The sequence below is a fragment of the Pleurodeles waltl genome, chromosome 8, assembly GCF_031143425.1.
Source record: "Pleurodeles waltl isolate 20211129_DDA chromosome 8, aPleWal1.hap1.20221129, whole genome shotgun sequence".
NCBI classification, from domain to species: domain Eukaryota; kingdom Metazoa; phylum Chordata; class Amphibia; order Caudata; family Salamandridae; genus Pleurodeles; species Pleurodeles waltl.
The window spans coordinates 1452445025-1452471060 of record NC_090447.1 but is presented as its reverse complement, the minus strand read 5'-3'; the positions used below and the strand labels follow the sequence as shown (position 1 = coordinate 1452471060).

General features: G+C 44.3%; 1 protein-coding gene across 1 annotated transcript in view; it reads left to right on the top strand.

Annotated features, from left to right (window-relative positions):
• The first annotated feature begins 15630 nt into the window (after window positions 1-15630).
• The window catches only part of GJA5 (gap junction protein alpha 5), a 101402-nt gene continuing 90996 nt past the window's right edge, over window positions 15631-26036 (top strand). Inside the window, exon 1 of the mRNA XM_069202623.1 lies at window positions 15631-16500. The gene's annotated coding sequence lies outside the window, so the exon portion shown is untranslated. The remainder of the gene's footprint in view (window positions 16501-26036) is intronic.

The following is a 26036-nucleotide window of genomic DNA, read 5'->3' as shown; positions in this document are numbered from 1 at the left end:
TGTTACCTTGGACAGAAGTTGAACTGTCTAACCATCATTTATTCTCTTTTTACAGAGAGGACTTTTTTTGGGTGGGCAATGCTTAGTATGGGCTAGAAATATTAAAATCAATGTATACTGATGATGGCACTATATAATACACGGGGAATATGAGACGCCACTCCAAAAACAGTGGTAGTAAACAGTTGAGGTCGTAGGGGTTAGGCTGTGGGTCCTGACAGCGAGAAGAGTATTGGATTTGCAGTATGGTGAATTGTGGCTATGCTGCTCATTCGGGTGGGGGGAGTTGGGATTGGTTATCTGTCTTGTGACCCCATGGTTGGGGTTATTTTTTGTTATTTCAGTGCAGACCTATAGACGGAACACCGGTTGCCCTTCTGGGTGGACTATGATGTGGAAGACTGCTTGGGAAGGCATTGGGGCAGGATTACAGCTTCCAACATACTACCTACATGGCAGGTCAATTAAATATTATTACATGGATGTCAGAGGACTAAAGGATTACTCCAAGTGCTAGTCCATTCATTCCTCGAAGCGTCATAATGTACAAATAGCTTGTCTTCAGGAAACACACCTTACGGGAATGGAAACACAGAAACTGGGTAAGAATTGGAGGGGTCAACTATTTTCAGCCTCTTACTCCCCATATGCCGGGGGTGGATATTTGGGTTGCTCTGGGTTCCCCTTCAGACACACCTACAGCAAAGCAGACATGGAGGGATGCTATCTCTTATTGCAAGGCACACTGAATGGCCGGATAATCATTATATTGAATTTGTATGCCCCTAACGTAGACAATCGACATTTTATAGTAGAATGCAAGGTCTGTTGGAGGGTGGTGTGAGCTTACCCATAATCTGGGCAGGAGATTTCAATTGCATTTTGGATGGGGAGAAAGACCGGTACCGACGGAGGAGGAGGACTAAACCCTTATTGGTGGGGACACTTCAGGGAGCACTGAATAATCTCGGTCTGCTAGATGCTTGGCAGGCTCTTCATCTGGGGGGGGGGATCGTGAGTACACCTACCATTCACATACACATAACAACTACAGACACCTCGACTGGTTATTATGGGGGGCATGGATCATGCAAGATTAGCTGTGGTGCAGCACCTGGGGTGGTGTCTCTCAGATCATGCCTCTGTACTATTGACACTTTCAGGGGGGATGCACCTCAAGGGACCAGGTGTTTGCAAATACCCGCTGATCTCCTAACGGACACTGTTTGCGGTGGATCCCTGGTAACGTCCTTGCAGAACTATATAGATGAGAACTGTGGTACCATGAACACTAGAGCAATTGAGTGGGAGGCCCTTAAGGCAGTGGAAAGAGGAGAATGTGTGGGCACAGTCTGTGGAGTGCGAAGGCGGTTGGTGGCAGACCTCAAGCTACAGGAGGGAAGGTTGGATGACCTCCAAAAATGTGAGGTGTCATCACCAGATGTTCGAACAGCAATGCTGGAGGTAAATAGAGAAATGCACCGGATCTGGGATACCCTGGATAGGACAGGTCTTAAATCATATTGTCAACTCTTGCATAAGGAGGGTGACAAATTGAGTAAGCTATAGGCTTGGATTCTTAGATGTGAAACAGAGATACCTTCCATTTTACACATATGGAATGTCCATGGGAAGCTACAGACCAGAAGACAGGATATATTGGCTGCCTTGCTGGAGCTCTTTAAATTTCTGTACCAGGCAGGCCCGAAAGGCACAGAGGGGGTGAGAGACAGGTTCCTGGTGAGGGTTGGGCTGCCCCAGTTGCGGCAACGGCACATACAGCATTTGGAACAGGGAATTACATTAGAGGAGCTGGGGAACGCCATACAGTCACTTAATAAATTCAGGGCCCTGGCTTGGAATGGATTCCCCACTGAGTTTTTTTCAGACTTACTGTATGCTACTCAAAGAAAAAATATTAGAGGTCTTTCTTGAGATTTGGGAGAGGGGGCTCTACCAGAGACCTGACGTGAGGGGATTCTGAGCCTCATGCTAGAACCTGGGGGTGACCCATCAGACCCTTCGTCTCACAGGCCCCTTACCATGCTTAATTGGGACCTCAAGATATTGTGTAAGCTTTTGGTATCCAGGCTACTGATGGTGGTCCGTGAACTGGTACCTGAGGACCAATGCAGCTTTATGCCGACATGCAGCACCACCCACAACCGGCGCAGGCTTGCTCACTTATTATATGACACCTCGTGCAGGGAGGAGGAGCTGGCCCTGGTTTCCTTAGACCTCAAAAAAGCATGTAATACACTGGAGTGGGGCTATCAACTGGCTTATTAGGCATGCGGTTTGGACCCAAATTTTGTGCATGGATACAACTTCTGTATTTGGAACCCTCTAGCCATGTCAGGATGGGCGGGGAACTCTCTAAGCCCTTGGATGGTCAGAAGGGGAACCCGACAGGGGTGCCTCCTTTCGCCCTGCTATTTGCACTTGCAATCAAACCCTTGCTCTGCTATTGGGGGGAGAGATGGGTCCCTGGGGAATCCAGGTGACCAGTTCCACTCATGTTGTGTCATTGTATGTAGATGACGCTTTAGTTTACGTTAGATCCCCTGGTGAAGCGTTCCCCCACCTAATGCAGTTACTTGATACATTTGGTGAAGTGTCTGGGCTTAAAGTCAATGTTCACAAATCACTCTTGTTCCCTTTGGTGGTGGGTTAATTGGGAAACCACAAAATTAAGTGTCATCTGTAGGAGTTTATTGGGAAACTAGAGGGTTTTGATACCTGGGGATCTGCGTCACACACACTGAGCCAGACCATAAGATAAGGAATGTGGGCAGGATCCTGAAGGGTCTTGAGTGTTCCATTGCATTTTGGTATAAGCTCCCACTTTCCGTGATGGGTAGGGTGGCTATAGCAAAGATGGTCTTCCTCCTGTGTTGCCTGTATCTTGTCCAAAATTAACTTTTTCTGCTTGAGGCCAGTTTTTTTTGCAAGCTGGACAGCCTGCTGGTTTCTCTAATATGGGCGGGGAAATTCAGCAGAGTAGGATTGGCAGTCCTTAAGAGAGACCTGGAGGACGGAGGACTATCAATGTTATTATTATGCAGCACATCTGCAGCATACCACCAGGTGGTAGGCAGAATCCGACAACTGGGAGAAGAGGCTGCTGGGGATCCAGGTAGGGGGCGACATCTTGCCTCAGTTGCTAATAAGAGGGGCAGGTTGAAGTACCCTCTACCATATCTAGTTAAGATCACAGCTACGATATGGGAAAGGGTGGTACAGAAGGCTATCTGCAGGGTACCCTTTGTCAACGAACTACGATTATGAGATTTGGAGGCTTTTTGGGCTATTGATACAGACATGTCAATGGAACACTGGAGGGCAGGGGAATCTCAGTTGGCTGGCTGATTTATACCACAGCAAGACCTTAATGGCTTTCCAAGAATTGCAGGACACTTTTGGGGTGGGCCCTGGCCAGTTTCTACATTATGCTAAACTTGAGAATGTGGTGAAGGAGTTAAGGATCGATTTTCCTGTGTTCCCCTGGCCCTCAGAAGTCTTTGATGGGCTTATTGCATTGGTAAAGGGACAACAATTACACCGTTTTATAAGATTCTTAGGGGTGACAGGTGGAAATGCCCCTTTACCGCATGCAGAGCCTGGAAACATGAACTGGGTGCACCAGTTACAGATTCTGACTGGACCTGGGCTTTCGCTTTGGTGCGTGCAGTGTCTCGTAATAATAGATTCAAACTGCTTCATTTTCATTTTTTGCACCGAACCTATATGACACCCCATACACTAAACAAAATGGATCCCTCTAAGAGGGCCAAATGCATGCGATGTGGGTAACTAGGAGCCACCTTCCTGCATCTGGCGTGGGACTATGTCAGAGTCCTGCCTTTCTGGGAACAAGTGTCACAGCGAATTGAGGAAGCCACTGGAGTAGTGATTCCTCTAATACCAATAGCCTGTTTACTGGGAGTTATGGGCAGGCCAAGGGGATGAAAAATCCTGCACAAACCTGCCCAACTGGCTCTTCTCCTAGCGAATGCTGAGTGGCTATTGGGTGGATGGGGGCTAAAGTTCTGCAGGTGGCCCAGTGGTTACATGACCTTATGGAATGGGTGGTGATAGAAGAACAACACCTGCAGCTGTCATACACAGATAAAAAACGGCTCAAGAGATATTGCTCTGGGCCCAACTGCTTGACATAGTTAATGAGAATGGAGATTCGTGCATAGATGAAAGCTCTGAGACAAAGGAGTAAGTTATTTTGAGGTTTGCCCTACTAGGTATTTCACAACCAGATTGGGAAATGTTATAGTAACTCTGTATTGATGTTGTTGCTTGCAGACTTTTGGCCTGATTTAGAGTTTGGTGGAGGGATTACTCCATCATAACGGTGACGGATATCCCGCCTGACGAAATATAAATCCCATAAGAAATAATGGGATTTATATTTTGGTGGACGGGATAACTGTCACTGTTGTGACAGAGTCACCCCTCCGCCAAACTCTACATCAGGCCCTTGGCCTACTTTCTACTGTTTTCCTTTTTCCCCACCTGCATTTCCTTGCCACTGATACACCTGCCATGCAAAGTCTCTTAATTTCTATGACTGCCAATGCCATGTAGCCATTGGGATAACGTGGGTAACATTGAAACTCTTGCACTCATGTATCTGCTGTATTGGTTGTTCATTTAAAATCAATACAGTTTAAAAAAAGAATAAGTTGTGTTGCTTGCTTTCTGTGGATGTAAATTTGAATGTGACTGACTTTAACAACATTTTGCACGCTAGAGGGGTGAGCTGGATAGTTTCCATAAGAAAGTTTTATATGGGGACTGTAAGATTATTAAGTTTAGATACTCCTTCCTGGGTCAACACATACTTTCCCAAAGAGATGCCTCCATTCAGAAGGGTAAGCTGATCAGTCCCATGCTACTTGATTCTTTTTATAAACACTCGATGCCAGTTATGGTCCCACAGTAGCAGGATCGTGTAACCACCACCAGGTCACAGCCTCAAGAATTAGGGCCTGATTTAGATTTGAGGGATATTCCGTCAGCCATATTACAATCTCCAAAGGCAATAATGAGCTCGTAATACGGTGGACGGGATATCTGTCACGTTTGTGGCCAAATATTCACCTCCACCAAGATTGAATTCAGGCCCTTAATATTGACTGGGAATCAATACTCATTACTTTCTGGATTAGATGATACAGATTGACAAATTGATCAAGCGGTGGTCCCCAACACTAAAGACTATGAGGAAATAGGAAATGTCTCCACCGCCCGCAACCTTCAATGAGATCTGAAGTGTATTGCTATCATTTGCTGGAACACTGCAGGCATCACTTCAAAGTGTGCTAATGTTGACTGGCTTGAATATATCAAGAATTATGGTCTTATTCTGTTCCAAAAACATTAGGAAACAAAGGAAATTGTGTGAGATTGTTGTTTCTACAGCTTTAGTAACCCAGCAGCCCCTTCAGTTATTGGTAGATCAAGGAGAGGGTTGGTTACCTGAGTACACATATCTTTGTTGGCCTGGTTGTTTCCAATTTCATTCCATCATCCAGGCATTCAAATTATATGACCTTTCATTCTTTCTTAATAGTAGTGTTCCCAAGTCTGTGGTGGGAGACTGGGTAGGAACATCTCTTGTTGGAGGTCAAAAGTCACGACTTTCAAAGTGGTCCAGACCAAAGGAAGTAAAGAGGGTGGTTGGAAATAGTGTGTGGTTGGATGACAACAAAAGATGGAATTTCAGGAAAGTTGCCATGTGCAATGATCTGGAATGTAACAAGTGGAAAGTTAAGAATAGCGAGGAAAATCTGTCCTAGAATGAGATTGTATCCATGCCTAATGGTGCAAAAGACGAGAGAGGTTGGATCAAGAGAAAACCTGTTTGGCATAAAGACTATGGCCCATATTTATATTTTTTAGTGCCGCATTTGCATCATTTTTTACGCAAAAGCGGCACAAACTTACAAAATACAATTTTATTTTGTAAGTTAGTGGCACTTTTGCGTTAAAAAACGGCACAAATTTGGCGCTAAAAAAGTATAAATATGGGCCTATGGGTCTCATTTAGAATTTGGCAGACAGAAACTCCATCTGCCAAACTCCTGACAGGGTGGCTGCCACTTACACTGCAACTGCCCTGGCGGAATCATTAAGAGTTTCCTGCTAGGTCCGTGGGTCGAAACCTACGTTTCTGCCCTCAGGCCTAGCAGGAAACAGATAACAGCATTGTCTCCAGCTCGTAATCGAGCAGGCAGCAATGCTCTAGCCAGCAGGGTGCACCAGCACGCTTGCAATGTTCACTGTCTGCAAAGCAGACAGTGAACACTGCGACGGTGCTGGGCAGAGGGGCCCATGCACTGCCCATGTTAACTGCATGGGCAGTGCAGGGGCTCCCCTGTGGTCTCCCGCACCTGTTCTCTGCCAGCCTTTTCATGGCGGTAACACTGCCATGAAAAGGGTGGCAGAGAGCGAGGTCATAATCCGCAGGGAAGCGCTGCCCTGGCGAATTAGCATCCCTGCCAGACCGCCGGGATCCAAGATCCTGGCGGAGCTGGCGGTCAGAGCATCCCCAGCCGTCCAGACCGCCACCACCAGTGTGGCAGTAGCAAGTCCCCCACACTCGTATTGAGGGTCTATGTATGTCTATGAAAGTTCTATTTTCTTACTTATCATAAACTCAATTGTGCTTACATATGTTATGTTGTTATGTAAAATGTCTCTTGTTTGCTGTAAAGAAGAAAGATGCGTTGTATCTTAGCAACTAGATGCTTCCTCTACTGGGTTCTAGAGTGAAGATTCCAGGAGCAGAAAGCAGGACGTTGCTGAGAAGAGAGGATGTATCAGGAGTTGTTGCACTTGGCTAATAAAACTGTTTAACTTCTACATTTTGGGTCCCTGCTTCTTAAAACATTTCATAGAAGCAGTCATATAATATCTAAAATATTTAAGGAACTATCAATTACTATTGTACTGCAATTTGCCGGGTATCAGAGATTTATGGAATACTGAGCTTTCTGCAACGCTTTCAAAAACCTTCTTATTTGATTGTTGTTTCTACATTTTTGGTCATATGTGTGGGATACCATTGTTAATATTATTCATATTTTTGACTTTTTTTTTTTTTTACTACAAAATCGGTTGCCCTTTCTTCTGCTCTACCTATTGCATACAAAAAGATATTTGACTTTCTGGTCTCTTCAACTATCAAATCAATTGCGTGTAACTGAAAAGATTTTAAAGTATGATTTGTGCATACAGTCAGCTGGAATCACTGGCACCAGACAAGCAGATAAGATTTCTATTTGCAAGATCGTCAAGATTTTGCCAAGACACCAACATTTTGGAATCAGCTTGACAGGTATGTTTCTAGAGGTTCCTAATGAATATTAAACTCTATATTGTTTTATGTGATAGTATGATCGATATTCATTTTTATTTAATATATCTCTTATTGTAATAGCTTAATTTTAGATATTATTTTGTTAATTAATGTTCATTACCTGATAGTATTTATGGTGCTATGTTTTTTGCAGCCACAGTAGTCTTTCTTATCAATAATTCCTACCTTATTTATGGTACTCTTTTTTGTATGTCGTATTATTGTTATACAATTTAAAAATATTTTCAAAACAAACTCTCCAGACTAACTCAAAAGACAGAATACAAGCTTCCATCAAAGAGTAATTTGAAGGCAGAGACGGAAACGTGAGAAAAACATCTCTTTTAAACATCTATCCTGCAAAAAGAGTAATGAGAAATGATCAATAGAACCTGCTTTAGTTAACTCAAAGTAAAGATGCATAATTTCTTTTGTGTAGTCTACGTTTTGTTGTTTTTACATGTGTTTGTTTTATATATATATATATTTCTGTTGGACTTTTGCTTATGCAGGGTCATCCCCAGTCTTTTTGCCTCCTGCCTCCTATTTTTTTCTGACCTGTTGCTGTTGGCTTTTCAACTCTGAGCACTTTACCACTGCTAACCAGTGCTAAAGTGCATATGCTCTCCGTGTAAATTGTATGTAATTGGTTTATCCATGATTGGCATATTTGATTTACTAGTAAGTCCCTAGTAAGGTGCACTAGAGGTGCCAGGTCCTGTAAATCAAATGCTACTAGTGGGCCTGCAGCACTGGTTGTGCCACCCACATAAGTAGCTCTGTAATCATGTCTCAGACCTGCCACTGCAGTGTCTGTGTGTGTATTTTTACACTGTAAATTCGACTTGGCAAGTGTACCCACTTGCCAAGCCTAAACCTTCCCTTTTCTTACATGTAAGGCACCCCTAAGGTAGGCCCTAGGTAGCCCCAAGGGCAGGGTGCAGTGTATGGATAAGGTAGGACATATAGTAATGTGGTTTATATGTCCTGACAGTGAAATACTGCCAATTTCGTTTTTCACTGTTGCAAAGCCTGTCTCTCTCATAGGATAATATGGGGGCTACCTTTAAATATGATTAAAGTGTAGATTCCCCTAGAGAGTAGATGGACATGTGGAGTTTGGGGTCCCTGAACTCACAATTTAAAAATACATCTTTTAGTAAAGTTGATTTTAAGATTGTGCGTTTGAAAATGCCACTTTTAGAAAGTGAGCATTTTCTTGCTTAAACCATTCTGTGACTCTGCCTTGTTTGTGGATTCCCTGTCTGGGTCAGTTTGACAGTTGGTTGTTTTTCACCTCACACCAGACAGTGACACAAAGGGAGCTGGGGTGTAACCTGCATTTCCTGATTAGCCATCTCTGCTAGGAGGGAGGGGTAGAGTGGTCACTCTCATCTGAAAGGACTGTGCCTGCCTCTAACAATGCCAGCTCCAACCCCCTGGTGTGTGTCTGAGGCCTTGCCTGGGCAAGGCAGGATTTCACAAGTAGGTGTGAGTCCCCTTTGAAGAAAGGTGACTTCAAAGACTAAAATGGGTATAAGAAGGGCACCCAAATCTACAGACTTGAGAAACACTTCTGGAACCAAGAGGAACCTCTGCCTGGAGAAGAGCTAATAGCTGAGGAAGAAGTGCTGCCCTGCTTGTGACTGTGCTTTGTGGAGCTTTCCTGCAGTGCTGCTTCTGCCATAGTAAGAGGGCAAAGACTGGACTTTGTGTGCCTTCCATCTTGTGAAGAAATCTCCAAGGGCTTGAGCTAGAGCTTGCCTCCTGTTGTTTGAAGTCTCAGGGACAGCAAAGACTTCTCTCTGCCAGCACCTGGAGTCTCTGGAGAGACTCCTACTCTGCCCTGTGGTGCCCATCCAGTTCCTGGGACCCTGAAAGGAGAAGCTGGCAGCCTAAAGACAAGAAAATCCACGCACAGAGCACCGTGCGGGGAAAAGATTGACTCAAATCTGATCTGCGGCTGAAAAAAATGACGCGCCGCCGGCTCCGCAGCTGAGAAACGACGCTCGCAGAAAACGCGACCGAAAAATCGACGCACGGAGCAGGAGAAACGACGCGCAGCATCGCTGACGGAGGCTGGGAGATCACAACCTGCGCTGCGGGATTTTCAAATCATCGTGCGGCTGGATTTTTGACTCAAGTACCGCCGTGCGGAGTTATTTTTGACTCAAGTACCGCCGTACGGAGTTATTTTTGACACACACCCGCCCGTGCGGGGTTATTTTTGACACACACCAGGTACATTTTCACTCTAGTAGCGCTAGTGTGTTTTTAAAACTACTCAAAGACTCTTTTTGAGTTTTTTATTGATAACTTGACTTGTGTATGGTGGATTTTTGTCGTTTTGGTCTTGTTTTGTTTAGATAAATATTTCCTATTTTTCTAAACTGGTGTTGTGTCATTTTGTAGTGTTTTCATTAAGTTACTGTGTGTGTTGGTACAAATACTTTACACCTAGCACTCTGAAGTTAAGCCTACTGCTCTGCCAAGCTACCAAGGGGGTAAGCAGGGGTTAGCTGAGGGTGATTCTCTTTTACCCTGACTAGAGTGAGAGTCTTTGCTTGAACAGGGGGTAACCTGACTGTCAACCAAAGACCCCATTTCTAATAATTTCCTAGTGGCAGTTGCCACTACATGGTTAGGATATATATATATATATATAGAGAGAGAGAGAGAGAGAGACACATACACACACACACACACACACATATATATATATATATTAATATAAAATATATATTTATATATATATGCAAAAAAAAATATATATATATATATATATATATATATATATATATATAAGCACTGGCTAGAGCACCTTGATTACCTGATTAACAGAATTCTTCACTTCTACTCTCCTGAGTGCACGTGACTCTGTCTGGAGTAACTTTAAATGGCTGGATGCCACATTTGGCACCATGTGACACCCCCGTCCCCTATGTGACAGTATGGCGACAAGCATCATTGAGAAGTATATATACCTATCCATATATATATATATATATATATATATATATATATATATACACACAAACCTAATATACCGCCTACGGGGATCAGCACAAAGCAGGTTAGAATCTGTAAAGGGAATATCATTGAGATGATAAACAGGAGAACTTGCTATTGCAAATGTTATAGTGATATTATTGATAATGCAATAGAAGATGTCACGACTGATGAAATATGTGGGGTAATTAGCAGTGCATGTTATAATTACCTTAGGGCACGAGTTATAGTACTGTGAGATAACTATGTCTATAACTGCCGAATTTCTAAGTTTTTGTTTGTGTCTAAAATTAGAACCTAACTTTAACTTACCTGTATTCTTTGTATTATAGTCAGATTCTAGGTTTTCTAACATAAAGTAATATTTAATTACCATTTGGAAATCCAACTGCCATGTGCAGCCAACCCCATGCTGTGGGTCGGTGAGTGGGTGTGTGATAGCTGTATGGGTGTGTGACTGGGTGTGTGAGTGGTTTTGTGGGTGTCTGACTGGGTGTGCAAAAGGCTCTGTGGGTCTGTGAGTGGCTGTATGGGTGTGTGAGTGGCTGTATGAGTGGCTGTGTGGGTCTGTGACTTGATGTGGTAATGGTTTGTGGGTCTGTGAGTGACTGTGTGAGTGGGTGTATGAGTAGCTGTATGGGGCTGTGAGTGGGTGTGTGAGTGGTTTTGTGGGTCTGTGGGTGTGTGAGTGGCTGTATGGCTGTGCATGGTTTTGTAAGTGTGTGTGTGAGTGGGTGTGTGAGTGGCTGTGTGGGTCTGTGATTGGGTGTCATAGTTGGTTTGTGGGTCTGTTAGCATGTGAATGGGTGTGTGAGTGTGTAAGTAGGTTTGTGAGTGGGTGTATGTTTTTTTTATTTGGTGTCTGGATCCGGGGATCCATTGCAGATTCACATGGGGGCAGCGCTGAGCACCATGGAAGATCCGTGGATCCTCGTGTGCCCCAAAAAAACATTTTTCAGCAATTTCTTGCCCATGAGGGGTGCCTCAGAGACCCCTCCACCAGTCCCATGGAGTCAGGGTACCTCTACTCAGATCCCTTCTAAGACTTTTACCTTTCATTCGCCCTCCCCTGGGACCAAGTCCTGATACGCAAAATGGTGGCTGCAACTTCTCTCAGGTTGCGGGCAGCCAATCACACCTTTGCTGTTGGCGCATGGATCAGTGGATCCACCACGGTGGATCTGCAGTGTATCTGCGTCTCTGGATATACATAATTCTTTTTTCTTTAATAACTCAGTAACTACTGAACAGATTTACACCAAACTACAAAAAGAACTTTCTCTGCCAAATTTGGTGTATTTCCGGTCAGCAGTTCAGGCTGTAGTTGCGTCTAAAATCCCTATCGGAAATTGCATGGAAAAAACGTGTTCTGGAATTTCCCCTTTTTCTCAGCCCCATCTTGACGAATCACCCTGAAACTTTCCAGACAGCAGCTGAAGTGAGTGGTATACCAGTTTTAGAAATTTCAAGAAGATTTGTCAAATGACGTGACAAAATACGCTTTTTCTAACTATAAGTATCTACTAGTGAACATCAGTAGTTTGTGTGTGTGTGTGTGTGTATATATATATATATATATATATATATATATATATATATATATATATATACTACCTAGTGGCGGTCACCTCTAGGTAATTATAGGTAGGACCAAGTTTCCAAAGAAAAAGTGTTTTTTTAAAGTTGCCTATATCTGTGGCACCGTTTGACGAATCTTCACGAAATCGTCCCAAAAAAGAGTTTCGGGATTCTTGTTGCACAATGAAAGTCTCAGGGGTGATCCATCAAGCGTGGGGTTGAGAAATAGGGGGCTCAAAAAAGTTTCCCATGTTAATTCCAATAGGACCTTTAGACATGTCTACAGCCCGAACTACTGGACGGAATTACACCAAATTTGGCAGAAAGTTAGCTTTTGGTACACAGATTGATCTTTTCCTTATTTGGTGTAAATCTATTCAATACTTTTTGAGAAATTTAGGGAAATCAAAATTTGTATATCTCTGGCCGCAGAGTATTCGTGAAAAAAGACAAGCTTGTGCAGGGAAATGCACATCTCTGATTGGCTGCCACCACTTCAAACCAGGAAATGTTGGCAGCCATCTTGCCGAGTCCCAGTAAAAAAATGAAAAAAGAAAAAGGGCACCCTGGCCTCTTAGCTTTGGTGGTGGGGTCACAGAGGGACCCCTCCAGAGCAAAAACGTTTTTTTTAAAAAAATTGCTGCGAATTCACTGCAAAAAAGTTAAAAAAACAAAAAACAAGCGTGGGCTCCTGTGCTTGTTTTTTGATAAGCCCCGGGGTGGGCCAGGCCCCAGGGACATTTATAAATTTAATGAGGCCCCCCCCACAGCCCTGGGGACCACCACCTCCCCATGACCATTATTGTGATTTATGCGGGGGGCCAGTGGCCCTCCGCGCCTCAGGGACCACCACCTTCCCCGGGGCAAAATAGGTAATTGTGTGGGGAAGGCCCATCAGCCTCCCCCACTGTCCCCGGGGACCACCACCTCCATATATTTATATTCTGTCAAGCAGGTCCAGCTTCCAGAAAGGGGAGCTTTCATCTTAGTTGGGAACAGAGATGAAAGGTTTGCTTTAGCAACCACAGAGCTGCTGTTAAAAGCAGATCCTTGGTTGCTGAAGCAATGAGATCGAGGGGGAGGCCTTGAGGCTTCCCCCGTGGTTCCAGATATCCTGTAAAGGGCATGGTGTAAAGTAAATTTTAAAAAACATATAGAGACCCCTCAAGGGTTCCCCCACGGTCCTAGATATCCCATAAAGGGCTAAAAAAAAAAAACACGGATGGAAAAAAAAGGAATAGCTCAGTTTGAAGGTCACAGACCTTCACCCTGAGCGCAGAGGGTTTGTTTCCCTCCTTTTTTTTTTTATGATTAAAGGTCAAATAAAAGGTGATTTTACTTTTCTAAAATAACAAATACATTTTTGTTTTTAAATTGTACAGAAATATTTCATTCTAAGTATATCATACATCAAAGCCTAAAAAAGTCTCTATCTCTCTCCCTCTCACTCTCTTTCTCTCTCTCTCTCTTTCAATCTCTTTCTCCTATTCACACACCCACTCAGACACTCATGCACCCACTCACAGACCCACTGAAACCCCTGTGCACCCACACACATCCCCAGTCAGACCCTCATGCACCCAGTCACAGATCTACTCAGACTCTCACTCACCCACTCACAGACCCACTGACATACTCATGCACCCACTCACAGACCCGCCTACACACTGACGCACCCACTAAAACACTGATGTACGTACTCTCACACCCAGAGACACCCTCTCACACCTATTCTGAAACCCAAAGAGGCCGCGGCCAACTTCTGCCAACGGTCGTGCACAGCATGGGGTTGGGTGGTTGGGGGGAGGTGGTGGCTGGCTGCAGGCCAGCCCTTGCGGGAAACCCCTACTGTGCACGGGTGAAGGCTGTGCACGGTGCAAGGTTGGGTGCTTATAGGGAGTAGGCCACGGCCAGGCCCTGCGGCCAACTGCCACTGGGCACACCCTAAGGCTTTGCACAGCGGTGGATAGATTACCATATAATAATGAAAATTACTATACATTAAAAAAAACATAGAAATTCACTGAAAAGAACCAAAGGTTATGGAACATTATAGTTAGGAAATATAAATAAAAAAACATAGAAATTCACTTAAAAGAACAAAGGATACAGGGACCTTATAGTTAGGCTTACATTTTAAACGTACAAAACCATAGACATTCACCAGTTATAGTTAGAGTTACCTCAAGTAACTATAACTTGAGCCCTAAGGTAACTATAACTCATGCCCTCGCCATGCACTCCTAATTATCCCACAAATTACGGCACTCATGACAGCTTTGATAGCATCATTGATAATATCAATGTAATATTTGCAATAAAAAAAAATCCGAAAAATCTGCACATGAGGGGCGCGTGTTAGGGCATGAGTTCTAGTTACTTGATGTAACTAACTATAACTGGTGAATTTCTGTGGTTTTATACGTTTAAAATGTGAGCCTGACTTTAACGACCCTGTAACTTTTGTTTTTTAAAGTTTATGTATATATATATATATATATATATATATATATATATATATATATATATATATATATATATATTTATATGCAACACACATAGAAGTGCCAAATAGCCATTGTAGATTGTTTATGTGCACATAAACAATCTATCCCCTCAACGCAGACACCCTTGCACTATGTTGCAAGGAGCTTAATTCAGTTCCGGCGCAGCGGGAAACACAGGGGTGCGCTGTATTTCTGTAAATACAGTGAGAATCCCTGTGTTTCAGAAAGTGATGCAGCCCTGCACTTCTTTTTTTGTCGCAGCACTGCGCTGTACCACTTTGTCGTAAATATGGACCAAAATACTATGCCAAGACAACTTTTAAAACTTTTCTTACTTTGTGCGTGTGCTGTACAGTGCAGCACACATGTAAAGTCGGAAAAGAAAGAAGAAATGCTAATTTTTTACACAAAGCCTTTCCTCAAATTTTTGACAGATAGTGTTTTGCGTCAAAAGCATGGGTGGCTCCTTGGGAACGCATATGTACCACCCATGTAACACTGCCTTTACGCTAAGTAACTTAAAGCCCCGCTTTGCGTTACTTTTAGGCAACTTTCCTGCTCAAAACAAGTTTTGCACTGGAGAGTAAATAACTAAAAAAACATTTTGAGATGTTTGCGTCAATTAAGAGACTCCAACAGAAGTCAAAATATTTGTAAATCTGACCCTATGATCTGCCCCGTGTTTCTTTATATTTACTAAACCGCGCAAAGTCGCGCAAAGTTGCTGTGCGTGGCTTAGTAAATACTCAAATGATTTGGGTCCTGAGCGACACAAGTGGCGCAACCCTCAACACATAATCTTAGTAAATCCGAGCCCAGGTTAGAGCTACGTTAAACGCATGTGTCTGTAATAGACTCTCATCCCGTTAGGTTTTTCGACAGATTTCTAAGTGATGTCCCTGTCATTTGCGGCACTGCAGGTAAACACAGGTGTACAATTCTGTAAGGTAAGTGGTACCTATAACAGATGAACCAACATAGCAACTGGGGCGCCCAGAAGCCTTCTAAGCCCCTCGCGTAGGAAGCCAGTCACCTCTATCTTTGAGACTATTTTCCTGAAACCTTCTGACACCCCCTCTGATAGGCTGAAATCCCTTCATTAAAAATAGCCTAACTCGAGCAGAGCTGAACGCGGGCCAGGCCCCGGTTTACAAAGCTGCCTGTCATCGCGCTCCTGCCGCAACCAGGAGCTGCTCCTCAGCAAGCGGGAGGCGGTCAGCTGCCTCCCTCGGAACGGCGAAGCCCGGAGTCAGAAGACTTATCAAGCGACGAACATCACGCCGAATCACCTCTTGGCGCTTCCTGCCAGAAGCTGTGGCTGCATAAGGGCTCGACCAGGCCGCACACATAATCACCTCCGGGCACTTCCTAGCTGAAGCAGTGGCTGGAATAAGGTTTCCATAAGGCGCAAGTTCACTTTCTCCCGAACACTGCATGCCGCTGTTTACAGAGGTCGATCTCCGACGAAGTCTTTACTTATCACACTGAATCACCTCAAGGCGCTTTGTGGTGGAAGCAAAGCAGTGACGCAGAAGGGCTTGAAAAGGTGCGGAATGGGTTTATGTCTGAAATCCAGGCGTCTTTCCTTCACAGAAGCAGGCTTCTGAGAGAGGAGGTCTCTACATCACCGAACCACAGTGAATCGCCTCTAGGCGCTTCCCGACCGAGGCACTTACTACTGCAAGACTGTTTAAAGAAATTCGATTTCCCTTTCTTTCTGAGGCTGGGTGCAAATGTGGGGAGCACGTTTTATAGATCTTAAACAGTAATACTGTCCACCCCTCCACACACACACACACACATACCAGAGTCATGCTGCTCAGGTCAGGTCCTTGAAGGGATGAGCGCGTGTTTTCAGGGATTCCCTAGACCCGCCTCCTCAAAGAAGCATCACTTCGCGGAGCTGGGCTACCACTAGGCATGCCAACAGGTGTCGCGTGGACTTCTCGCCCTGGACTCCGGGCCTCGCCACATCGGGGGAAACTCGGTTCATCACAAGCCCTCATCCTGTCAGACTCCAGGCTCCATCAGGTAAGATCACGTCACTTCCCTCCCGGTACCTGTTTATTTGTTAGACTCGTCTCTATTACGCTGCGCGCCCTTTCAAAGGCATGTGTTGGAAATCAAAATTTGCAGCAATAAAAAGAGGGTTATTGATGTGCTATAATACGTATTTAAGTAAAGAACCAGCAATCTAGCGAGGCATGTGATAACTCACTCCCAATTGTTTGGCATTTCTACTCAACAAAAATATGAAAGCAGACCACAGAATCAACAGCACCTGAATTTGCACACAACATCAGTCTGTAATAACTATCATTAATATTACTAGGAGCAATATTAATAATAATTAAGCGCGTAATATCACCTTTCTGCTTTCAGGCGCTATAAATATGCGCTCCCAGTCTCAGAGGTTATCTGAGGCCTCTCTCTACAGCTCCGGGCACAGGGAGCTGACTTCAGGTTACAGCCTGATGCCATAACGAGGAGGTTTCATTACTTCTGCAGACGAACACTTTTAAGGCAAACCCTCGCCAAAGCCATTCACTGCTATTCTCTAGTCTCCAGGCATCTATATTCTGCTTCTTTTAATTCATTCGTGTCCTGTTGTCACTCGTATTCATTCCTGTACTGCGTTTACCTCCATTTGCCCATTTCACTCTTGTAACACATTCAGTCCTGTTTTGTTTACTCCTCTTCAATAATAAATCCTGATTTATACTCACTCTGATTTTGTTTCACTCCTCACGTATATTTATTCGTTTTATATGTTCACCCTCCTTTCATATTCTCTGTAAACACTCCTGTTTTATATTAACTCATTTTGTGTACTCACCGTTTTTTGAATAATCACTACAATTCTCTAATCAGTTCTTTCGCTTGTTTAGTGTTCGCTCATTCTATTACGATCATTCGTTGTTTCAACCCCATATTCTACGGACACTCATGGTAAATATTCCCTTTCAAGTTTCATTCACGATCCTCCTCTTCTTTATTCAGTCTTGTTCTATACCTCATTTTATATTTACTCCTCTTCTATTTTATTCAGATTGTTTTAACTCTTTACACTCATTTTTTCCACTCTTATTCCAATAGTTACTGCCGTTCTGTTTTCAGCCAGTTGTGTATGGACACATAGCCCATATTCAGTGAATTTCTCCATTTAGTCTTCTTTGATATGTAGTCCAGCATTACAGTCACTTGTTTCGTGTGTTCTTTTCAAGTCTATATTCACTCCTACTCCTTTTCAATATTCATTCCCGTTATATATTCACTCTTCATCCTATATGCACCTATGTTCAATTTTCACTTCTATTTGGTATTCATCTTTGGTCTGTAATTCTCCTTTTTTGTAGTCAGCTGTTTTCTTCTTAAACTTGTGATGGGGCCGAATAACTAAGCTTTCTGTGGACCTAAAATAAATCAAATACCGAACAAAGCAGATTCAAATACAAAATCTCAGTCCACAATGCAGCAAGTCTGCCTGGAGGGCGGGACTACCACCTTCATAAATATTGGTTAGGAAGCAGGTTGGTGGCTGTTTCTGGGTAGGACACCCTGCAAAGGCAACAGACTCTGATATTTTTGAGTAGCTCATATCATTTGGAGGTTGTTTCCAGGTTTGGAAAGACATCAATGTATCACTGTCAAAGTCAGGATTAAGTATGATTCAATGGTGGGACAAGAGAATGAACACCCACATTTTTATGGGCCAAGGGAATCTTCACAGGTAGGAAAGAAAAGCGTTTAAGTGCTCATACATCATTCCTTTTGCACAAGCGGAGTTTTCCACCTCGAGTACAATCTATTCGTGTAAATCTTGTGCACCGAGTTACTCCGGGGAGTTCACATATTTAAATTAACTGGCGAATTTACTCCGGGGATTCATTCTTAACCCCTCAAAAGTAGATCAGTTGCTCCTGACATATGTGTAATTGATAGTGGACTTTATCAATCAACAGTTCAGCTATTTTTCACAGAAGAAAGCAAAATTAATCTCAAAAGACAATAAAACTAACTGGTTACCCAGCCCAGTGGGTTAACGCACTTCTTGCAGGGATCTCGGTCTGATCTGCTGGTCACATCTTTGATCTACAACAAAGTGGCTTGTTTTTATCCTACCATGGTCAATATAATGAGTACACTTTTTTGCATAACTTGTTCCTGTTTCTTTACTGTTCTATGACGTCACAAAATAAGAGAAACTAATACTACATTAACACTCAGTGAGAAAGCCAAAAGGTTAAGCATCTGTATAAGTGAGCCTGCAAACAACAAACATACATATATTGCCTATTTACATCTATCGTCATCAGTGTCTGATAGAACAAGATACCTGCAACAGGCACCCGACCCAGAGACCACCTGACATGCACCCTTCCCCACAGACCGAGAGATGCTATGTTGGTTGTATGTAGAGTGCGTTATACTACTCTAAGACCATATCAAAGCGCTAGATGTCAGGGTTAGGGAAAGGATGGGACAAGATAGAGAAATGACAAAAGTCAATATAGAACTGAGAAAAAATGAGCCACGTGGGAGGAAATGAGGGTTCAGAAGAGGTTGGGAGGTGTTAAGGTGGATCGGGTCACACAGTGTGAGGAAGTAGGGCCTGACAGAGGGGAATGATAGATTGTTAGAGAGGGGCCAGGGCACTGCAGGGAGAACCAGGTTCCCATGTTCACAAACCAACTCACAGAAGTTGAGATACAAGACAACTGACTTACAAGAACACACAATGGACCATATCTACAAGCTCCTTGCGCCTACTTGTGCCACTCTAGGGTCATTTCTTTTATACTAATGAGGGATTCTCCTTCACCAAATGTACAAAGTGGCGCAATGCATGCATTGTAAACCCTTGCACCACATTATGCCTGCTCCAGGCATAATGTATTCAAGAGGGGCATTCCCACGCAGGAAGGCCCAAACAAATGGCACTGTGAAATGTACTAAATTTCACTATGCCGTTTTTGGTGTCATTTTTAATGCCTGCTCAGGGCAGGCATTCACATGACGCACCCATAATCTCCTAAGGGCCTCCTTGTGCTTTTCTGGACTAGTGTCAACATTTTCGCACTAGTGCAGCAATAGTGCCAAAAATGTTGATGCTATTATGGTACTGTCTGCCATGGTGCGCTGTATTGTAAATATGCCGCATCCATGGTGCCTTTAGCGGGGCTCAGGGGGGGCACAAGAAAGTGGCACATCAATGCTGATGTGGCAGTTTCTTGTAAATATGTCCCACATGACACAGACAGTGTCAGGCCACACTGATAAACTTCCAAAAGCACTACAATGTCTTAGACAACAAACCTACAAGAACAAACAGAGTGCCACACAACAGAGATAGTGTCAGGCAGCACTGATAAACAACCAAAACCACAAATTGTCATAGTGATGGTGGGCTATGTGTAACATAAGTGACACATACTATCAACAAGCAGACACACATAGAGGGTCACAGAGATAAACAAACAGGAAGATGGGTGGATGTGTTGGAGCAGGTTTCATGTAATAATTATACCATCTCGTGTCAAAATCATATTTAAGGTAGAGGAAGGCTTGGCATGAATGCTGTATCAGTGCTTGCCCCCCTTCTTAGAGGAAGCACTTCTAGAGTAATGTGAATGATTGCATGTCCCTTCCCATCAATTCATTGGCCTCTTTGGAATGATCACCTTTTGGAATCTCTCCTTTGCCAATTCCATTCCTTGCCTCTTTGATATAAGCATCTATGTCCGCACTGCAGTTGAGTACCTCAACTTCTTTACTACTCACATAAGACATATGTAAGTTTACCACATTGTTACATCTACAGCGACCACTTTGCAGCCAGTCCTAGACTTTTCCCTAACACATTATTGTCATGAAATGCATTGCTTAATTAAAACAATTAAAGACTACAAGTTCCACAATGCCTGATTTGTTAAACGGAATGACCAGAGCGCCCGCCATAGGTGGAGCAAACGTGGAAAAAATCTGCTTTTTATTGATTTTCCATTTCAGTGTAAATGCATTAGATGGGAAACGTTTTACTGTGCTAAACATACACGTGTTACATATGATGGCATATATGTGCGCTTCTGGTTTCACATGAGTTTAATGATTTTGCCATCTGCAGCCGCCACATTAGTTGTTTATAGTTATCTTACAGTGCCCAGTTATAAGCATCTATTTATATGACACGCTGACAATTGCTGCCAGGCAGCTTATTACTAATATCAAGTGGAGAGACCTTCTTTAAAAAACACTAAGATATTTTACCCACACGTTGATGCAAGTCACGCAGCTATCACAAGAAAAGCTGCTTCAAAGAGCAGTCTGTACAAAAGCACTTTGTTTCTGCCAGTGCCATCGGGTACCAATCAATCAATCAATCAGGAATTTGTAAAGCGCACTACTCACCCGTGAGGGTCTCAAGGTGCTGAAGGGGGGGGGTAAGCGGGGTCTAGGGGGGTAGGTGCTGCTACTGCTCTAACAGCCAAGTCCTGAGAATGAAAATAAGAGAGACTTCATTAGTCCTGAAAGATAGAAACTCCATCACTGAGCTATGATACTTGTAGACCTTGTGTACCTCTGCATGTTAACCAACTGCAAAGCAATTCTAGTGGCGTATTGTATGCAATCATTTGTCATCAATGGTGCAAGCCTTAGGATGTCAAAGCTGAAAAGCAGAACAGTTTCAAAGTAAAACAAAATGGCACTTGAATACCTCTCCCTCTTAACTAATTGCACAGAAGGTCTAGGGACCAGTCATCACAACATCCCTTCTTCTTCTATAATGTATGCCTTCATTTGCTGTGAGTGGCACACACGTTATCACATCGAAACAAATAAAAACAGCGATTTAATTGTCTATGCTAGTCTCCAGGATTTATAAAGCGCATGGCTATGCCCAGGGCTTACAAGCGCTATAATAGCAATTAAGTCGTGTGAACTAACTGGGCAACATTATTCAAAAAGAAAAGTTTTTAAAGGTTTTCCTAATTTAAGTTCTGATTCGGTATTCCTAATTTGCAGAGTGAGGGAGGGCATTCCAGAGTTTACGAACAACATAAGCGAAGGAGTGACTGCCCGCTGTAGCTCTGTCTATCCATGGCACTGTTAACAGTTGCAGATTTTTTTAGCACATTGGTTTTTTTAGGTGGGGTGTCGGAAATCTCTTGTAAAGCTTGGATCCTTAAGTATATACTGCTCTATCAGGCAGGCAGAGTGCTTCGAAATGTATCCTTTTTAGGTCGAGCATAGCAGTGCGCGAGCTCTGCTTTGCCGACATGTTGTTATCTATTTGGGCTTTTAACCACACCTACTTCATGCCCATCACTATCGCTCGTTCATGGGCTTGCCCTTCAAAAATCCTTTGTTATCATTGGTAATTACTTTACGTTTGTCCCTCATTGGGGTGGTTTGGTTACCGCCTTGGACATCGACACTGTTACATGGCTAATTGCACTTTGTCGATACGTTTGATTGCGAGCTAACTTCTTTTTCATTTTTTTTCTCGCTCATGGCATGGCGCTTTGAATCGGCTCACTTATGTGAAACTGTATTACTTTTCATTTTCAATTTATGTGGCAAGAAAAGTCTGGTTAGGAGTTTGCACCGCTAATAGCTATAACTTGAGCAAATGCTAGACCCAGTGCATTGTAAATGCTTGTTTGTACTGGGAGTCAGTGCATTGTAGCCCGGGCTGCAGTTACCAACTGAAGTTTTGGGATTTTCACCAGCGTTCCCACTGCAGCATTGCTATTGCCCTTTATGAAAAATGTCCATAGCTGTTGATTTCCAAGTCAGTGTGTCAGCTTCCTTCCACAATGAGAAGGAAGTGAAATTAATAGCCATTAATGCCCAGCAATTCGATGCCATTAAGACATTGCTCACTTCCTTTCCCGATATTACCCCCATGCAGACACACACCAACTGTGCCTTTTGGTTTATGACTCTGCTCTGAACACTCATCAAACTCAGGTAGGCTTAGAATTCAGGTATGCAACAGTAGTTAATGCCCTCAATCTAATACTCATCACTGGCTGAGCCAATCTCTGCATTTATTAGAGGGGTCCAAAATTTAAAATTACCATCTTGGGTCGGCAAATCACGTAAGTGATTCTTTGGCGTGTTTAGTCTTCTCAAGTAAGCGAAGGGAGAACAGTGGTCAAAGTGTACAAAAAGTATTAAAAGTGTGGCTCTGAAGCAAAAAATCACAAGTGCAGGACAATGGATGGGGCTGCTTCATGGTTAATGTGCTGGCTACACAAGACTCTCCCTCCTACCTCGAAGCATCCCTGAGTGATGTGGTCAAACTTGTACATTTCTAAGGATCACTAAATGATGGGCTATCTATGCAAGCTGTGGCATGAAATGGGGCACACGCCTAAAAAAGACAAACATAATAATGATGATTGCAGTAGTAATAATATTAATTATAACAGTAATAATTGCAACTGTAATACCAATAACAAACATAATAGCAATAATAATATTAATAAACAGGAGGAACTTAGGGGCATCTTTACAATAAAATGGCGGGCGATGCGCCAAAATTGGCAGCGCTACGCTGCGTCACTTTAGAAACGCAGGGAGGCGTCCTAATAATAAGAATACAGCGTACCCCTGTTTCCCCCTGTCCCGACAGCCACCCTTCCGCCATGGTGCAAGGATGGCTGCATTACGGGGGAGATTGTTTTTGTGCAGGAAGGAACACCTTCCTGCACAAAAACAATCTTCAATGGGGATTTGCTCTTTCGATGCAAGCTGTAGAATGCAGCACACATCAAGATAAAAAAATGAGGATATATAAAAGCATTTCTCCTCATTGCGCAATGCTAACACCACCCCAAGGGTGGCGTTATATTTTGGCGCTGACTCAGATATATGAAATCTCATAAATCTGGGGCAGCGTCAAAAGGCAATGGGTGCTGTTGTGGAACTCCCACTACAGCACCCATTGCACGCCCCTAACACACAAAGTGCTACATGTGAGAAAGGGCGTATTTACAAGGTACCATTAAGCCACTAAAAAGTGGCTTAATGCCGCTGTAAAGAAATGGCTCCCTGTTGCAGTTACCCCCCACTTTTTGCCTGATACTGATGCTGACTTGACTGAGAAGTGTGCTGGGACCCTGCTAACCAGTGCTCTTTCACCTAAAATGTACCATTGTCTCCACAATTGGCACAACCCTGGCACCCAGGTAAGTCCCTTGTAACTGGTACCCCTGGTACCAAGGGCCCTGATGCCAGGGAAGGTCTCTAAGGGCTGCAGCATGTCTTTTGCCACCTTAGGGACCCCTCACTCAGCACAGACACACTGCTTGCCAGCTTGTGTGTGCTGGTGGGGAGAAAACAAATAAGTCGACATGGCACTCCCCTCAGGGTGCCATGCAAACCTCACACTGCCTGTGGCATAGGTAAGTCACCCCTCTAGCAGGCCTTACAGCCCTAAGGCAGGGTGCACTAGACCACAGGTGAGGGCATAGGTGCATGAGCACTATGCCCCTACAGTGTCTAAGCAAAACCTTAGACATTGTAAGTGCAGGGTAGCCATAAGAGTATATGGTCTGGGAGTCTGTCAAAAACGAACTCCACAGCTCCATAATGGCTACACTGAATACTGGGAAGTTTGGTACCAAACTTCTCAGAATAATAAACCCACACTGATGCCAGTGTTGGATTTATTAAAAAATGCACACAGAGGCAATCTTAGAGATGCCCCCTGTATTTTACCCAATTGTTCAGTGCAGGACTGACTGGTCTGTGCCAGCCTGCTGCTGAGAGACGAGTTTCTGACCCCATGTGGTGAGGGCCTTTGTGCTCTCTGAGGACAGAAACAAAAGCCTGCTCTGGGTGGAGGTGCTTCACACCTCCCCCCTGCAGGAACTGTAACACCTAGCAGTGAGCCTCAAAGGCTCAGGCTTCGTGTTACAATGCCCCAGGGCACTCCAGCTAGTGGAGATGCCCGCCCCCTGGACACAGCCCCCACTTTTGGCGGCAAGTCCAGGAGAGATAATGAGAAAAACAAGGAGGAGTCACTGGCCAGTCAGGACAGCCCCTAAGGTGTCCTGAGCTGAGGTGACTCTGACATTTAGAAATTCTCCATCCTGCAGATGGAGGATTCTCCCAATAGGATTAGGGATGTGCCCCCCTCCCCTCAGGGAGGAGGCACAAAGAGGGTGTAGCCACCCTCAGGGCTAGTAGCCATTGGCTACTAACCCCCCAGACCTAAACACACCCCTAAATTCAGTATTTAGGGGGTCCCCAGAACCTAGGAACTCAGATTCCTGCAACCTAAGAAGAAGAGGACTGCTAAGCTGAAAAACCCTGCAGAGAAGACGGAAACACCAACTGCTTTGGCCCCAGCTCTACCGGCCTGTCTCCCCACTTCTAAAGACACTGCTCCAGCTACGCTCTCCCCAGGGACCAGCGACCTCTGAAGCCTCAGAGGACTGCCCTGCATCTAGAAGGACCAAGAACTTCCGAGGACAGCGGCCCTGTTCACCCAAGACTGCAACTTTGCTACAAAGAAGCAACTTTGAAACAACTTGCGTTTCCCGCCGGAAGCGTGAGACTTGACACTCTGCACCCGACGCCCCCGCCTCGACTTGTGGAGAACAATCACTTCAGGGAGGACTCCCCGGCGAGTGCGAGACCTTGAGTAGCCAGAGTTTCCCCCCCTGAGCCCCCACAGCGATGCCTGCAGAGGGAATCCCGAGGCTCCCCATGACCGCGACTGCCTGCTTCTCAGAACCCGACGCCTGGTAGGGGCACTGCATCCGCAGCCCCCAGGACCTGAAGGATCTGACCTCCAGTGCAGGAGCGACCCCCACGTGGCCCTCTCCCTTGCCCAGGTGGTGGCTACCCCGAGGAGCCCCCCCCTTGCCTGCCTGCATCGCTGAAGAGACCCCTTGGTCTCCCATTGCTTTCTATTGAAAACCCGACGCTTGTTTGCACACTGCACCCGGCTGCCCCCGTGCCGCTGAGGGTGTACTTTCTGTGTGGACTTGTGTCCTCCCCAGTGCCCTACAACCTACAAAACCCCCCTGGTCTGCCCTCCGAAGATGCGGGTACTTACCTGCTGGCAGACTGGAACCGGGGCACCCCCTTCTCCATTGAATCCTTTGCATTTTGAGCACCACTTTGACCTCTGCACCTGACCGGCCCTGAGCTGCTGGTGTGGTAACTTTGGGGTGGCTCTGAACCCCCAACGGTGGGCTACCTGGGACCCAAACTTGAACCCCGTAGCTGGTTTACTTACCTACAAAAACTAACAAACTCTTACTTCCCCCAGAAACTGTTGAAAATTGCACTGTGTCTAGTTTTAAAATAGCTATATGTGATTTAAGTGAAAACTGTATATGCTATTTAGCTAATTCAAAGTTCCTAAAGTACCTACCTGCAATACCTTTCATTTGAAGTATTACATGTAAATCTTGAACCTGTGGTTCTTAAAATAAACTAAGAAAATATATTTTTCTATACAAAAACCTATTGGCCTGGAATTGTCTCTGAGTGTGTGTTCCTCATTTATTGCCTGTGTGTGTACAACAAATGCTTAACGCTACTCCTTT